The sequence below is a fragment of the Gobio gobio genome (genome assembly GCF_949357685.1).
Source record: "Gobio gobio genome assembly, chromosome: 3".
NCBI classification, from domain to species: Eukaryota; Metazoa; Chordata; class Actinopteri; order Cypriniformes; family Gobionidae; genus Gobio; species Gobio gobio.
In genome coordinates this window covers 52110555-52129475 of record NC_137099.1, presented here as the reverse complement: position 1 = coordinate 52129475, position 18921 = coordinate 52110555, and positions in this window count along the sequence as shown.

Here is an 18921-nt window from a genome sequence, read left to right as displayed (position 1 = left end):
TGCATTATTTGCATTAGGTTATAAATAGTCTATCTATCTATGTTTAGAGCATAAGGAACAAATGGGGGGGATTTTTTTGTGAAAAAAAAAAAAGATTCATATGTTATGCTATGTCCTCTGTAGTGGACACCAGGACACCAGTTGCTTAAAAAAAAAAAAAAAAAAAAGACATGAAATGACACATAGGCAAAAACAATGGGATTTTTTTTCATGCTCCAATCAATTTTTAAGGTTCAGTATTTTTTTTAACCAAACTTTGTATAAAGATGATTCTCAACTATGTTATGAATAATATAACAGAATGAATTGATATACAATTTTTCATGCAATACACTGTAAAAAATGATAGAATCAATAAGTTATGTCAACATATGTTTTTAAGTTAATTTAACTCATTAAAATTAGCTAAGCAATTTCAACGTTTTAATTTACGTTATACAAGATTCAACTCAAAATTGTAAGTTAGTTTAATGTAATCTAAATTGAAATGATGTAGTTTTAAATTGCTTTAAAGGGATAGTTCACCCAAAAATGAAAATTCTGTCCTCATTTACTCACCCTCAAGTTGTTCCAAACCTGTATGAGTTTCTTTGTTCTGCTGAACACATAAGAAGATATGTTGAAGAATGTTTCATTTTTGGGTGAACCATCCCTTTAACTTAAAAATGTAACGCAGTAGCTGAACTAAAGTTTTAAAGTTTTTTCTTTTTTACAGTGTATGTGGGTAAAATGGTTGGGTCCCATTCAATACAATGTATCTAATTGGCATTTTAATGCATTCTTGTGGCGACATATAATGGAAAAAGAAGTGTAATGTGAATATCTATTTCTATTGATCGCTACTCACTTGTTGTGTTTCCAAAAATGCCTGATAAACATGATTTAAGACCTGGTGTTCTCTACATGTATGAAATCAATGCCCTGTTTTGTAACAGAAAGTCATATTTTAATTAGAAAACCCCATTACATTTTCCTGAGATGTTGATTTATGACAATTTGAAAATTAGTCGGATTTAATTACAAAATGTCATATTTCCATAAGAGTGCTAAATTTGAGCACTAAATTAAATGTCAGTCATTTTAAAAGACCAATGAGAAGTTGTTGTCACAGAAAAACCTCGAAACATTAAGTCTCTCTTCAAAGGACTTAAAACTGTCATGTATGGTGTCAGAGAAATTCACTCAATATAATGTCAACTACAGAGGACGAAAGTCTATTCCTGGGTCCCAGGAGGTATAACTAGTTCATTAATATATTTTGGGAACACTATGCAAAGACCGGTTAAGTCTGAATTACCCTGACTACACAATGGCTGCGTCCAAAACCTGGAAAATGCTGCCTTTGGAGGACACATTTCAAGGCAGGAAGGCATCAAAGCACGTCCGAATCTAATGTTAGCTTCACTTCCTGTCTCCTGAGATACATTCATCTGATGGATTTTCGAAGGCAGCATTTATGTATCCTTCGCTGCCTTTGATATCCCACAATCCTGTGCTTCCCATTCTATGACAGTCGAGCTGGGGAAAAAAGATGGCGTCCGAAAGTTGCTTTTGCTAGTCAGTTTGTGTGTGAATGTGTTTTTTTTACCAACATTTTCCACTTCTGATGTCATTTCTAGCGAGAAATGACTAATATAGTAATTAAATATTTGTTTAGTTCTCCCCACAGCTCTCTCTATTTTGCTGTAGATCATTAAACGGTTACACTGCCTTAGAAGTCTGTCCGAAATTAGTTTCGTGAGGTGCCTTCACGCACAAACGCTGCCTTACAAGCCATTGTCTGATAAGGCAGCGAGGCAACGAGTCAGCTGCCTAGGTTTTCGGACGCAGCCAAAATCTACCATCTGGCAATCCTTTGATAATAAACTGATGGGTGTTACGTGTAAGCAGGGATGAAGCAGAGTGAGAATCCAACTGCAGCATGAACAATTTAATAACAAACAACATAAACAGAAAATCCAAGAACACGAGTATCCACAACAACAGGAACACACATACAGGAGCAACGACCGTAACCCAACAACTGAAGCCCAGGGGTTTAAATACACAGAGGGCAAACAAACTTAACAAATTAACAAGACACACCTGGGGAGACTAATCAATATCAAATCAAAACACAGGGCACAGGACAGGACATAAAAAAAGTCCTCACAAGACAGGGACCAGTATAATTTGTGTCAACGAGAATAAGTGCATTTTAGCAATTTTTTTAAAATATATGAGAAAAGTCCACTGATTATTCCGTGACAGAGATATGTAATTCTGATATAACTGCAAATGAACTAAGTTAACAAAATGCAGAAAGCACTTTGCAGTCAATGTCAAGCATACAACTCTAAAATTCCGTATTTAAATATATCCATATTCTATAATATTTTTTGACTCCGCCCTGAAATTGCCTCACCGACGCGGCATCCTCAGTAAACCCGTCTCCGGCGTGATGATCTTTCGAATATTCCAATCTAATATGACCGAGCTCTGACCTGTAAAGGTCATGTAAAGGTATGCTGTTTGTTAATTGGCCAGAGGAGAACTGGCACACCGACTGAGCCTGGTTTCTCCAAAGGTTTATTTTTCTCCATTATGCCCTGATGGAATTTTGGTTCCTTGCCACTGTCGCCTTTGGCTTGGCTTGCTCAGTTGGGGACACTCAATTTTCAACTAAAATATCCAAATAAATCTAATTACTAAACCACATTAACTATATCAACTAAATTACTGATCTGCCCACATTGTCACTGTATGATAATTGAACTGAGCTGATGACATCGCCGTTTTCTCCAGAGCGGGTGTACAGCCGAATCAAATTCTGTTGTATTATTTTCCTGTTTAACACTGAAAAGCTGCTTTGAAACGATCTGCATTGTAAAAAGCGCTATATAAATAAAGTTGACTTGTCTTGACATTTCTATAGTTTTAATACAAAACAAAATGAAGTTTCGCATTTTTGCAAACTGCAAACACAATTATGTAACGTCAGTGCGAGTCATTGAATTCATTGCCAGTGACCAGATGGAATCTGTGAGTTTCTCAGCTGTTTAAAGCCAGGATTTTTAAGAACACATGTCTGCAAAGGACAAGAAACATATTTCTTAAAGTTTTGGATTACAAAAAAAAAATTCAGGGTGTTGATTTTAAACAGCTGATATGCAAATTGCACTTTAGATATTTACGCTTGAACCTTTAACCATGAGTCAGCTGATCTTGGAGGTATAAATTATATGAGACGGACGGAATAATAAATCAAATATGAAGGAGGAGCATGGAAGTAAGTGAACTGTAATATATGGTGTAATGCAGCCATGCTTTATGAAGATGAAATCATAGGGATGGTGTTTTTGGCAGTTAACATATATAGTGCAGAGAACAAAACCTCACTGGTTAAAATGTAGCCTGAGTGGAAAATATGGGACATGAAAGGAGGAACAGGTTAAGCAGTGGAAAAATAAATAAATGTCCCAATGAGGTTAACAGAGAGCTCTGGGTGGCGTTCTGAAATTCTGTCATCGCCACAGTGTTAATACGCCAACTGAGCTTTGATCGCATCGATGTAATGTTCTGTGAGCACGGACGACATCACAGTCCAAAGGCTTTATCGACTCAAGTCATCCTGTGTAGAACAAACAGAGACAAATTCACAGCAGAGACTGTTTTCATTCAATTTTATTCAAATTTGGTGGCTCAGAAGTTCAAATGTCAGGCACTAAATAGGCCTACAGGTGCTAACTTCTTCAGCTTGGTCATATCCCACATCGACTGGATTGATTCCAGTAGAAATAATGCCGCGAGAGGTATATTAGAGAAACATTAATCATCTGTTCTGTCAACGAAGTGCATCTTATCTCATCACTCTAATCACATGTCGAAATCTACTATGTCCTCTGCGTCAAAACTGCAGTCACGTCTGCTTATTTTATTCCTTATTTTGCTTAATATAAACACACTGTAGGTCAACATTTGCATAGCCCTAAGAAACTTAACAGACTTAAACAAAGACTCCATTGAAATTCTCAATTTGTTGATGTCCTTTGCAGTGTCCAAAACAGGCACAAATACACCTATATACGGAATAACACTCTACCTTTACTATTTCTGCAGTGTGTACTGTGAACAGTGAGTAAACACATAATGAGGTAATTTGACAACAATGATTTGACAACAAACAGTTGCATAAGCTTTGTAGTATTTTGCAGTATCCCTGATGGCACACATACATTGACGTCTATTGCGTGCTTTCATCTAGTAGATGTATTTTTAGAGCGCTTGCTCATCATGTTCTTAAAACTGTCATTGCAGCGTCATTGCCATAAGATTTTGCCAGCATGGTCTGAATATGATACAATTTGAATTTGGTAAAAATCACACAAACGGTCTAGGAGGAGTTTGAAAAAGTAGGTTATTAAAGAAAATCAAAATGATGGACAGGAAGTTTGGCAGACTATGGCAAAATTGGTATATGTTCTCGGCAAGACCCAAGGAATCTACAAAGACCAGTTTCATTACAATAGGCTACACTCTAAAAAAAAAAAGGTTCTATATTGCACCAAAAATGGTTCTTGGCTCGTAATCATAGGGGAACCTTTTTTAGTGCTATATAGCACCAATTTTGGTGCTTCAGTGGTTCTTCAGCGGTTCTTCAGAGGTTCTTCAGCGGTTCTTCAGAGGTTCTTCACCGGTTCTTTGACTAAGGTGCTATATAGCACCTCTGAAGAACCGCTGAAGAACCACTGAAGCACCAAAATTGGTGCTATATAGCACTAAAAAAGGTTCCCCTATGATTACGAGCCTTTTTTTTTTAGAGTGTAATATAGTCAAAAGTTATTAGCATTTTTGGAAATTTCATTATAACTTTTGACCACAAGGTGAGACTTTTTGAGTACCTTCGGGGCATGGTGCCGAAGACACATACCAAGTTTTGTAACGACTTACCAATGCGTTTGTTAAATATAGCATTTTATGACACAATTAAAAATGGCCGACGGCCAAAATGGCTGATATGGGAAAATTGGGTATCGTTCGACTCGACATGCTGCACCGAATCCAGAGAGACCAGTTTGTGTGATTTTTGGACAAACCGCTTAGAAGTTATAAGGAAATAAGTAAATGTTCCATATCTCCTGACAGCTAGGTGGCACTGTGCCAAAACTGTGCAGGTAGCCTCAGGCCATGGTTGTTATCCACAAGTTTCCTACGCCCCATGAAGCCTTGCGTCAAAAGTGGGAGCGTCTTCCGGTTCGAAGTAAACAAGCGAGACTTTATTCATTTCCATCGTAGTTTATGCGCACGTTTTCGTATCGGATAGAAAATGTATCCGACTCAAACGAGCAAATAGGTTTTGTATGCGCATTTATAGAATTCATACGCATTTTGGCGTTTCCATTCAGCATTTTGACTCATGCGCCCAAAATGCGCATAAAAATAGGTGGATGGAAAAATAGCTTATTGACATTCAACAGTTGACAGTCAAGCTATCCAGATTTGCTAACGATGTGGGAACACAACCTCCACAAACTTTCAAAAGGGTGAAACAACAGTACCTTTACCCTCCGCGGTAGTTGGTTGGGAGGATGACGTGAAGAAGTGGCCTCGGATCATGTACGGTATAATTTTTAGCTATTTTATAGATTCAGTAGCCTGTGATGGTAAGGCGATGAGCAATTTGAAAAGCTCAGAGGCGTATCAGTATCTGTCGGAAACGATGTAAAAGCGGACATTGAGCCGAGCCGAGCCTGAGCCTACACGTATCCCATCACAAGGCATGGGTGCAAGCATCGCTTTTATAGTCATGCAGCAGCTTTTGTGGAAGGCCATTAAAGTAAGGACAGTTAAGGACACGAAAATTGTATTGTGATATTATTAACTAACTAATAAATGTACTAAACTGAAATGTTTAGTGTGTGTCTTTCATGTTGCAAATGTTGCTTCACAGTTAACCCTTGTGGCACGATCTGATAAAAAAAAAAGAAGTAAAAATTATAATTTTGAAACCTTGCCAATGATCCGAAAAACACTTAGCCTCTTCACTAACTAGCACACAAAATACCATTGGTATACTACTTGTTGTACCCCACGTTCTTTTTTACAGTAGTGCCCCCCCCCCCCCCCATTTGTCAAAGGGTTTGACAAATCAACTTGAATTCCATTCATTTTTGAAGAAGATCTGGTTACATTTTTGTGAAAATCGGAGCAATTACCTAGGAGGTGTTAAAAAAAGTAGGTTTTTCAGAAAATTCGAAATTTTTATGACATAAAATGACATCATAGCGTGCAATCAAATGGTCTTGAGCCAAGGAATCAGAAGAAAAACTCAGAAATCAGAAGAATCAGAAAAAAAATCTGAAGAATTTTGTTTCTAGCCCTTACGGTTTTGGCAAAACTTTGGACAATTGGTGGCGCTAGAGGGATTGAGTTAGAGACTCCAAAGTTGCTGTGGTTAATGTTCAGACTGTCCTCTATTTGTGTGCCAAATTTCATAACTTTCCACAAGCGGTTCTATGGGCTGCCATAGACTCAAGTGCCTAAGAATAATAATAAGACTACTAACGATTACAATAGGTGCTTGGCCCCCAACTACAAATTTTATATATATTATATATATAAATATATATTATATATATATAAAAAACCCTGCTGATGCTGACAGTCTCCCTGATATAACTTAGGGTTAAGTGTCTTATTTAGGGTTTGTGAACGACCCCTTCTAGGGTTTGAACTTGCAGCATTTGGGTAACCCAGATCTTAAACCACTAAGCCAAACCACCCAAAATAAAACAGATATCCCATGCGGTCCTTCTCAGTGAGCGTATTCATGTACATTTTGAGCACAACCTCACAAGATGACAAATGAAACCTGAAATTCAGACCCACCGCAGTGCTGCCAGTATGTCTATACATAAAATGTGCGGCTTGTTTAAATGGAATTAAAATTGGAACAACAAAACAATTTGCTATGGCATACCCACTTCAACTGAAAATTGTTTCTAGGATTTTGAACCCTTTGTCCCAAACCATGTTGTTTCCCGAATTTATTTGTCGACAAATGATGAAAAACAGGTGTGCGGTTTCTTGTTTTATTTCTGTAAATTAATTACCCATAAAATTCTGATAGAAGTCATGGCTTTCTAGATAAGTGAATTGGCAAAAGATAAAACACTTCTTTTTCTTAGAGTAAAACAACAAGGAAAACTGAGGCCATGATTTGCATTCCATAAACAAACGACAAGCAGCAATGTATAATTCACATCTCAAACAGTCAAAGTTTCTCCTATTTTCCTAACAATTTTGAGATAATTATTTTGGGCCGAGATTTACAGTTGAGAAAATAACTCCGTTATATAGAGTTTTAGAGATGAGAACCAAAAATCAAATGGAAATAATAAAAACAAAGAGAAACACAGATCAAATCAGAGACAAACCTCTCAAACCTTCATCAGAAGACCTGGTCCAGAGAGCTTGTTCCTCAAGATCTGTAAATTCCAGGAAGTTTTGGTGGTGGAATGTAGTTTTTCTCATTGGAATGGAGGGTGTTGCCTCATCAGATAACCACTCCTACAGAGTCCCCTTTTTTCCGGAAGATGGATAGGGCCATTTCCCTAGATGTCACAGAACGGTCGGAGCATGAATGCAGCTTCTTGACTTCTTAATGACTCAAGATTTTTTTAATTGATAACAGTGAGCGCTCTTTAGTGAAGCGTTAACCACATGAAGGGAAGCTGCTGTTAAATTACAGCCTTAGAGGCATAGTCTCTGACTCAAACCCAAGCAGCCTGATCCGGGTTAATACGACTATGCCTCAGGCTTTGAAGATTCAGTAAGACGTAAGTCACCTTTAAGTGCCAGATATTGAGAAATATTCTATGAGTTATCCTAAAAGATCTTGAATCCATAAAGTGGGGTTTTCCTAGAGTTGCACACAGTTTGATTTCAGCGCTGCATATTTTAAGTGTTCTCAGGCATCAATGTGTCCTACATTTATATCTCATCCATATGGTCTTAGACTTTGAAAACAGCCCCTGAAGAAGCTATGATTTTTTTCCCCCCCATGTATGCTGTCATTCAAAGGTTTGGGGTTCGGTAAGATTTTTTATGTTTTTGAAAGAAGTCTTAAAATATTTCTTCTTATCAATGTTGAAAACAGTCAGGGTGTTTAGTATTTTTGGAAGCTGTGATACATTTCTTATTCAGGACTGTTTGATGAATAGAAAGTTCAAAAGAACAGCATTTATTTGAAATAGAAACCTTATAAAAGGCACTTTTGATCAATTGAATGCATCCTTGCTGAATAAAAGTATTAAAGCGTCGCTTTCCGATGAAAACCACGTATGTCCATTTTGCCGATTTTGAGATTTTTCGACGGATTGAATGTCCAGGTTCATTTCCGTATACAGTATGCGTCACATATCTAAATGGCCAATGAAAAGTTGTGAAATCATGTCATCTGATTTTCACGTATATCCATTTGGTGTCAAAGCTGTAAATCACCCCGCGTATCTCCCACCCTGTGGAAGCATATCGCCGGTCTCGTGAAGTTGTTTCATCAAAGCTCAGCACTGGATAGCCGAAAGTACGACATTGAAGCTCTCCACAGTTTAGTTCTAATCTAGTTCTTCACAGATTAGTTTGCTTGCTAGTATGTAAATAAACTCGGTCTCAATGATAAGATTCAGCCTTTTTTTTCTTAGTCAAACTGATCAAATTATAGCCTGTAATGCTACTGTCATGACTGTCACTAGAACATGCCTCACTCATACTGCTATCACCGCTTGCCAGAGGCTGAGAATGTCCAGCACGTATTCCTCTGTCAATATGAAATGCGACTTGGCCATTCTAATTAATGATCGGAAGAAAGCGCATCGACCACCGTTACTGTAAAATATGCACGTATGTCCATTTAAACTCAATTTTGGTCAAATGTGGATTATATCATTACACTGGCAAGAATATGGTTACATGTAAAGATGCCGTACCAAGTATGACAACGCTACATTCAACTGCTTTTGAAATACAGTGTTTTTTCACTTCCTGAAAAGTAAGCGTTTTGGACATACGTGAGTTTCATCGGGCAGCGACGAAAGGCACAATATATAAGATTTTTGGATTAAAATATCCATAAATCACTAGAACAATGTTATAAACTCACCTAAAGGATTATTAGGAACACTTGATCAATTTCTCATTAATGCAATTATCTAATCAACCAATCACATGGCAGTTGCTTCAATGCATTTAGGGGTGTGGTCCTGGTCAAGACAATCTCCTGAACTCCAAACTGAATGTCAGAATGGTAAAGAAAGGTGATTTAAGCAATTTTGAGCGTGGCATGGTTGTTGGTGCCAGACGGGCCGGTCTGAGTATTTCACAATCTGCTCAGTTACTGGGATTTTCACGCACAACCATTTCTAGGGTTTACAAAGAATGGTGTGAAAAGGGAAAAACATCCAGTATGCGGCAGTCCTGTGCGAAAATGCCTTGTTGATGCTAGAGGTCAGAGGAGAATGGGCCGACTGATTCAAGCTGATAGAAGAGCAACTTTGACTGAAATAACCACTCGTTACAACCGAGGTATGCAGCAAAGCATTTGTGAAGCCACAACCTTGAGGCGGATGGGCTACAACAGCAGAAGACCCCACCGGGTACCACTCATCTCCACTACAAATAGGAAAAAGAGGCTACAATTTGCACAAGCTCACCAAAATTGGACAGTTGAAGACTGGAAAAATGTTGCCTGGTCTGATGAGTCTCAATTTCTGTTGAGTCATTCAGATGGTAGGGTCAGAATTTGGCGTAAACAGAATGAGAACATGGATCCATCATGCCTTGTGACCACTGTGCAGGCTGGTGGTGGTGGTGTAATGGTGTGGGGGATGTTTTCTTGGCACACTTTAGGCCCCTTAGTGCCAATTGGGCATCGTTTAAATGCCACGGCCTACCTGAGCATTGTTTCTGACCATGTCCATCCCTTTATGACCCCCATGTACCCATCCTCTGATGGCTACTTCCAGCAGGATAATGCACCATGTCACAAAGCTGGAATCATTTCAAATTGGTTTCTTGAACATGACAATGAGTTCACTATACTAAAATGGCCCCCACAGTCACCAGATCTCAAACCAATAGAGCATTTTTGGGATGTGGTGGAACGGGAGCTTTGTGCCCTGGATGTGCATCCCACAAATCTCCATCAACTCAAGATGCTATCCTATCAATATGGGCCAACATTTCTAAAGAATGCTTTCAGCACCTTGTTGAATCAATGCCACGTAGAATTAAGGCAGTTCAGAAGGCGAAAGGGTACAGTATTAGTATGGTGTTCCTAATAATCCTTTAGGTGAGTGTATATTTTGTTGACTTGTGTAATTTATCACAAATGTTTAAATCCAGGGAAATAAGCTATTTTAACCAGGAGACAAGCAATTTTTTATAGTGTATTTAATTCAACTAGATAGAGCTAGAAATGTATCTTCATATTTACAGGTAAAGCTATTATATTATACTATCATATTACGGGTAGACAATTTTCTTTGTGTAACTGTCGTAAGTCGTTAGAACACCAGCCTCCCACACCGGAGACCACGGTTCGAATCCCGCTCGGAGCGGGTCAGCAGGACTGGTTGCATTTGGTGCCGTGACCCGGATGGGAGTGAGGTTTAGGGGGGTGAGTGTAACTGTCTTAGGCTGGTAAGAGCTGTGTGTGTTAAACATCACTCCCCATCACACTAGAGGCTGTGGTCTTTAGCCTCCTTGTTAGAGTGCCCGCCTCCCACGCTGGACACCACGGTTCGAATCCCGCTCGAAGCGGGTCAGTAGGACCGATTACATTTGAACCCCCCAACATCTTGTTTTGAGGTCCTTCAGAGTAGATGAAGCCTATAGGGGGGTCAGACTCCTCCAAAACCCCCCATAATTCACACCCTGTTTCAAATGATAAGCCCAACGATCTGTCCATCATGGACTGCGTGACTTCGTCACAAGGTTTTATTTTATTTTATTTTTTTCTATGACTAACCGACTAATACATTTTGGTCGACCAAGCCTCTTCTAGCCGAATAACGTTTGGTAGCCCTAGTTAGTAGTACCACATCTTGTATTATCTTTATGGCTGTATATCTAAAACATTCTACACAGGAAGTTGCAGCTTGGAGCCAGTTCATCTGCTTATATTTACGATGCACCATGACTAAATACTGTAGGCTCCAAACCGCTCTCATGATAAAATGTGATTTTACAAATATTCCACTAAATCAATCCAGTCAACCATAAAACAGCATAATGCTATCGTGTCGGTATGTTAATAGCACGCTGAAATGCAAGAGAACACTTGAGTGCAATTACTGTTGTATAATTATAGCAGTTTACACTCCTGATTGGGTTTGTCAGGAACAGGGTTTTGATTATAGGCAGACCGATTTTTAAATGTAGATCAGACACAAAGTCACTGTTGTGTGTGTTTTGTTATGCTAGTAAAGCTTTTCCACACTGTTTTTTTTTTGTTGTTGTTGGGGGGTGGGGGGGGGTCATTGAAAATCTGAGGAATGCATTTAAATATTAAAAAAAAAAAAAAAAAATCATTTTCATTCATGAAAATGAAAATGGCGAGTAACACCAAACCGGCATGACTTTTTTTTCTTCTGCAGAACATAAAATAAGATATTCTATTTAACTGTTTTTGTTCATACAATGAATGTACACTGTAAAATCGAATTAGTTAGACTTACTTAAAAGAGCTTGCAAACCGATTGCCTTAAAAATACAAGTAAAGTGAAATAGGAATAGTATGTTGTACTGACAAATGCTTGCTTAGTATCTTAGTGCACTTACACAAGAGTTCTGTTAACTAAAAAAATAACAGAGTAATTGATAATTTACTTTAGATAAAACCATTGTTGTGTTTGATGCTGAGTGTTGAAGTCTGTGTGTGACTCAAGCATGGTCAATTGCAAGATATTGTCACAAATATAAAGGAATTATATCAAAGTTTCCCAAGATGATTATTTAAGGTGATCCTTATTTGACATGAAACATAGTTGTTACATATCATTCATTACAATACTTTCCTTCCTTTGAAATGAAATAACTAATTTCTTGTTGCATCACTGAATCAATAAGAAGAGAATTACAATGATATAAATGAAGCTCCAAGTGCCCAACTAAAGGGAACACTAATCACCATAATGGCGAGTTCAGACAAAAACATTTTAGGAAAATCAACATCAATTTATGGAGTCAGCTAATGTTATGTCCTCTTAAATTTTTCAGTTGTATTGACAATTTAATATTTAAGATGACTTTGGGAAATCAGTGAATGCAAACAGAGAAAGATAACTGGAGAAGTGGAGGAAATGAGTGAAAAGACTTAAGAACTGGCCCGCCTCAAAAACTTTTTTGATAACAAACCAATCAATTAATTTTAACTTGGGTTTTCTGAGTAAAAAAGGCATAGTATATGAATAGTACAGATTACTAGATTTATACAATTAAGTTAAGACATTAAGTAAAGTTAACTTAAACGTGTTAGTTAGAATCACCGTTGGATTTTACAAGACAGATTTACTAACAGCTTGCTCCAGCGCAAACCCTCTTTTGCTGTTAAAAAACTGCTGTCAGGAAAGAGACACAGTGAAAAACAAGTGCTGAGAAGACGTGGATATGGTTATTTTTGCAGCTGCCCTTATTGCATATAGCCTAGAAATCTAGACGCACCCTAGCGGCAGCAAATGTAATTTGCAGCCAGGGTCGTCTAGCAACTCTACGTTGGCGTGCGAGCTGGAAAAACCAAACTCTGGTCAGGCCAATCACATCGTGTATAGAGTCGGAGGGCGGGCTTAACATAATGACGGCAGAGTTGCTGCAGTTCCGCATGCTATTCTTAAACAAAGAAGCTGGCGAACAGCGGTCTTTCGAATCGGCTTTGGCCGCGACTCTGGAAGACTTGGAGTTAAGCTTTTCTTTGAGAAAAGAACAAAGAACGGCACTGAAGTCATTCTTAAGAAAGGAAGATTTGTTCTGAGTTTTGCAGACCGGATACGGCGAAAGTTTAATCTATCAACTAGCTCCGCTTCACCTTCTTCGTTGCTCTGGTTGGTTGTAGCGCTATCCTATTGCATGCTGCGGAAATTTGAAAGACAACCGTTTATCCGCCCCTCGGATTGAGCCAATGAGTTCCCAGGTGAGTTCCCATATTCAATATCTTGATGTGGGTCTGGCTTGAAGTGAAGTGACGTGTGGCCAAGTATAGTGACCCATACTTGGAATTTGTGCTCTGCATTTAACCCATCCAAGTGCACACACACACACCATGAACACAAACCCAGAGCAGTGGGCAGCCATATTGCTGCGGCGCCCGGGGAGCAGTTCAAGGTTCAAGGCTCAAGGGTCTCACCTCAGTCGTGTTATTGAGGGTGGAGGAGAGCGCTGGTTATTCACTTCCCCCACCGACAATTCCTATCGGACCTGAGACTCGAACCCGCAACCTTCGGGTTACAAATCCGACTCTCAAACCATTAGGCCACGACTGCACCTTGTCAGGCTATATTGCATATGCATTTGAAGGAGTTTCCCTTTCAGACGCAAAATTTATGGGAGGAGAGTATTTTGCAAGGTGATTTAAGGTTTGCGCTCGTCAATTAACTGGTATTTGCGTCTAATTTGCTCATTTGCGCTAGTCTTGATAGATTGCGTTGGTCATTATGGAAATGATCCGTCGGTGTTCTTTAATTTGCGCGTCATCAGTAGATCACGCGCAGAACTTTCCCATCTGCGCTTTTTTGGAATTGCGCGCTCACGCTAATTTTCCCTGTTTAGTAAATCTGACCCTTGGTGAAATACAATTTTTTGGTGAACACTTATTTGTAACTGAAAGCATAGTCAAATATTCAATAAATGAACAAGCAAGAGGCATGTGATTTGTAGAACTTCAGAAAATCAGGCATTCCGAGTTCTGCGGGAGCACATTCCATGTGAGCTTGGTTATCGCATGTTAATTATCAAAAAAAGTTCAGTACAGTATTTAAAGAAAAACTACTGACATTACAAACCAGCGGTCCACTTTTCTTTTTTAAGGGACAGAATTGCTTTATTCTGTAAAATCATTGCGCCTGTGACTTTTGTTACAGACTTCCTCTGAATTCATCAGTGTTCCTTCACATTAATCTGGCCACAGATCAGTATCTAGGTGCTCCTTTGTACTTGGCTTCCAAGCATTTGCAGTGACATCATTTTATGTGATCACTCACTGTCAAAGCTCGCAAGCTGCAGGGGATTGAATAACTGCCACACAATGGCTCATTGTCCCTAAACATGAGATGTAGAAATTGCAGAAGCAGCAGGCACCCTGTGTACTGACTTCCAGTGTCCATTTCTGCCAATGCTTATTTCGTGCTCAGCTGGCACGATAAGATGGCATGAAGCACTGCATGATTAAGTTATTTTAAAGATAACCTGTGAGATTTCTTGAGAATTTGAGCTGTGTTTGAAAATATAGCGAGCAATCATAGCACGCTCCCGAAGTCAAGACTGTTTCAAAGGGTAGGCATAAATAGATACCTTAAAAGATAACTAGTTCTGGCCCGATTCTGAGACAGCATTACAGGTATCCATCACTAAGGTCCGTTGCAATTAAAGAAATCCCAACATGCACTACAATCATCATCCAAGATGGCGAATGGCCTTAACCGTTAGACAGAAATGTTAACTGTAAATATATTAGTAAATATACTACCGTTCAAAATGTTCAAAAGATTTTTTTTATAAAGAACCCACCAAGGCTGCAAAATACAGTAAAATCAGTAATATTGTGAGATATTATTACAACAGACTTAACAGTCGGGTTCTAGAAGTTTATTTTCTTGATTTTTTTATGGAAGATTTATTTGTTGCGATTTTTGCCTTTATTATGACAGGATAGTATAGAGTGGACAGGAAGCGAGGTGGGAGAGAGAGGAGTAGGACGGGATCGGGAAAGGGCCACGAGCCGGGACTCAAACTTGGGTACAACGGCGCTATATGTCGCTGCCCACGAGGCTATCGGCGCTGACATTTTCACGATTTTTAATGATAACTCATAAACTTTCATAGACAGACCTAACGTGAGCTACGAAATTGTTAATCAACGGTATTTGCTTCTGTTGAAGCGGTCAGCCCGCATTATTTAATAACTTATTTTTTTAAATAATTGTGGAAAAACTACATTACCCATGATGCTGTACATCCAATTCCACCAATCAAAGAGTTGCAACAAGTAAAACTTTCCAAGGAGCTCTTTAGCTCCGCCCACTCCCATGAAGCACTGCAATTGACCGTTGACAAAGACCCGCCCCCTTTAGTTACTGTTGCTATGTCCGACAAGCGATCTCACAACACACACGTTCTCACGTAGAGAAAATACATCGTGGAGCAAAGAGGACACTGACAACACGCAGACAAACCGGACAGAGAAAGTTACTTTTGATATGAAACAGTCTCAACTTTGAAATAGGCATTTTTTAGAGAAATTTAAACAATAAATACCGTTTTGTGTCTCTTTAATGTGTCGTGATCACTGTAGCGCCTCAGTTTAAGCTGCTCGTGAATCAATCATCTCTTCCTTCTAGTTAATTGATAGCCATGAAATAAACATGAATGAACACTAAAAGAAATGTCGTTTCAACCGAGGAAAGACGTCAGTACACACCGTTTTTCAAGTTCAAGTCCACCGACGTTAATCTACTAACTCTCCTGACTACTTTGTCGAACAAAATGCATTTTAAAATATAATAACATAGAAAACAATTACTTTTGCATTTTAAAACTAAAGTTGAATTTTCAGCAGCCACCAGTCTTCAGGTTTCATTCATTGTTTTTGTTTTTTTTGTCGATGTTGAAAACAGTTGTGCCACTTATTTTTTTTATTTAAACTGTGATACTTTTTTTCAGGATTCTTTGATGAATAGAAAGTTCAAAAGTACAGCATTTATTTCAAATAGATTCTTCATGACTTTGTTTCAGAATCTGGCAAAGGAAATCATCAGGGAAGAATAAATCAGATTACATTCAAAAATCCATTTACATATAATGTTGGTTCAAGAGTGTTGCCCTTAAAGGACAGCTGCCTATCTAGGGAGGCTCGCATGTTGTGAAACAGAGTTACTATGTTGGCTGCGATTTTGCCTAGGGTGACATTTTCTACTGAATACTAACTGCTGCAGGAAAGCGCTAGTTTTGGTCAGATGACAACTTTCAGAGGTGTTGACACACTGCTGAGGCGACAATTGATTCCAGAAGAGCTTCTGGGTGTAAAAGGAAGAATTGTGGGTAACATTTAAAAGAAAAATGTGCATACTTTGCCGTACCGCAAGCATCTAAAATGAAGGATAGCTCAACTGCCATGACAGCTACTTCTGTTCTGACCCGCTTTTCACCACTGGCCATCGACGAATGTTTGCAGCGAATAGTTTGGGTTTAAACAAGCATGGAGATGTTCCAAGCGGAATTAAGAATGTATTATCAAAATCCATCATTCTTGTTCTTGGACACTAACTATACCAGTTCTGGACAGCAAGAGTGATGAGCAAGCGTACCATTACTAAAATACTCAAACCACCATTTAATAAACACTGGAACATAAATACACACTGTCTAATGAAGTTTGGCTTCTCAACAGGGAAGACTGCAGTCTGACCCCCAGGCTGGGTTTGAGTACGAGCTAAAAAGTTAATTTGCACATTCACATTAGCCACACACTAAATTGGAACACATATTCATACATTCAGATTCAGAATGACAAATGATAAAACCATAAACTGAGATATTTTAAACTGCATGTGATGGCGCATAGCATATTGTAACCATATGCTGGACTAAATGTTGCAATAGCTTTTAACACTCTGGGAGAAACAGTGGAGATAAGAGGAATTGATGTTTTTGTAAATTTCCTTTCTTTTAAACATTCTGGTTGCGATTAGGCTAGATTAGTCTCCTTTTTCTTCAAAAGAATAAGGGGGCAATTTCTAAGAACTGTAAGCAGTTCCAACAATCAACTTACAATCAAAGTACAATCAACTTGTCTTTTTAAGTCATTTCAACTTAAATTACATTAAACGGACTAAAAATTGTTTAACTGAAAAGGCATAACTTATTTTGATGAGTTAAAGCAATGTAAAAACATAAGCTGTCATAACTTATTGATCACATCATTTTGACAGTGTACCCGGAGGCTGTTTTATCTTCCAAAAAAGGGGCAAAAAAAACACAATATAAGCCAGTGATTCTCAACCAGGCGCCCCCAAGAAGTCTAAATTTAGTTATATTAACAATCTTAATTAACATCAAAAATACATGTGTACAATATCAAACTTAAAGGTCCTGTTCTTCGTGATCCCATTTTTCAAACTTTAGTTAGTGTGTAATGTTGCTGTTAGAGCATTTATAATACCTGTAAAATTATAAAGCTCAAAGTTCAATGCCAAGCGAGATATTTTATTTAACAGAAGTTCCCTTTCAAAGCCTACAGCGAACGGCTGGTTAGGACTACATCCTGGTATTTCCTGCTTTAATTACGTCAGTAGAACAGTATGTTGACTAACCTCCGCCCACAAGAACACGCAAAAAAGGGGGCGTGGTCTTGTTGCTCCCGCGTGGAGAAGAGGAAGTGTTGCGTTCGGTTGCGTTCGTATAGTTTGTTTGTTGGCATGTCGTCGAGACGCTGTTATTTTCATCCCGGAGTCAAGTCACCTTTGTTTGGCTTTCCCAGGGACGCTGTACTTAGAGATCATTGAGTGCATGCATCCCTGTTATGGTGAGAGGCGTGACCTTTCCGGCAACGTTCGCTAAGCTGCTGTCGAATCACAACTCGGGAACCGCTGGCACAATCAGAACTCGTTACGTATTTCTGAAGGAGGGACTTCATAGAACAGGGAAATCTTTCAAGCCGTTTTGAGGACAGTGAAAACAGCAGTATACAGATAAGTAAATTGTGTGAAAAATACTGTTTTTTTACACGCGAAACATGAACACATGTTATATTGCACACTGTAAACACAATCAAAGCTTCAAAAAAACACGAAAAACGGGACCTTTAAATTTTTTTTGTTCAATTATTTATATTACAATAGAACTACATATAGGCTATCTATTGAAGCTTTTCCACCATGGAATAAAAAAATAATAATGCTAATTGCAACTTTGTGTCTCGCAATTCTGAGAGTTGAAGTCAGAATTCCCAGCCAGACGTAGTCATACTCAGATTCTAGTCAGAATATGAGTCTGATACTGCTCCATTGGGCTGTGATTATGGGGGCTTGTTTCAACGAACCAGAAAAGAAAATGCCTCTGCCCTCAATTGGATAGACGTACAACCAATCAGAGCAACGGAGCGACGCATAGTTGTCAATGGAGCTCAACTGCACACACGCTGGAAGAAGTAGAAGAAGAAGATGAGTGTAAACAATCTTTGACGGTGTTGAAAAAAACGAATTTAAGGATACGCGGAGTACTAACCAACACAACCATAATTTGTTTTGAGAGAAATAGTAAAGGTGAATGCATATGCGAACAAGTTCTCCGTTTAGGATTAGAACGAGTTCAACCCAAGCGTTCTTTGGTGCTGTTACTGTTGATCATCGTATAAAGCCCGCCCTGACAATTTGATTGGTCCGAACAGCTCTGGTTCGAGCATAGTTGCTCCACAACGGATCAAGTCCAGACCGAACTTCCCAAACTCAAATGTTGTGGGCGGGGCTAAGTTCAGCTGGCATCCAGGCTACAGAATTCCAAGATGTAAACTCGCAATTTGGACTTTTTTCTTGGAATTGTACGTTTATATTATAACTCACAATTCATAACTCAAGATAAAAAGTTGCATTAACCCTTTTATTTTTATTCTATGGTGGAAACCAGCTTCCATATGACCTTATAGGAGTGCCTTTGAGTATTGTCTTGGACAAGGGC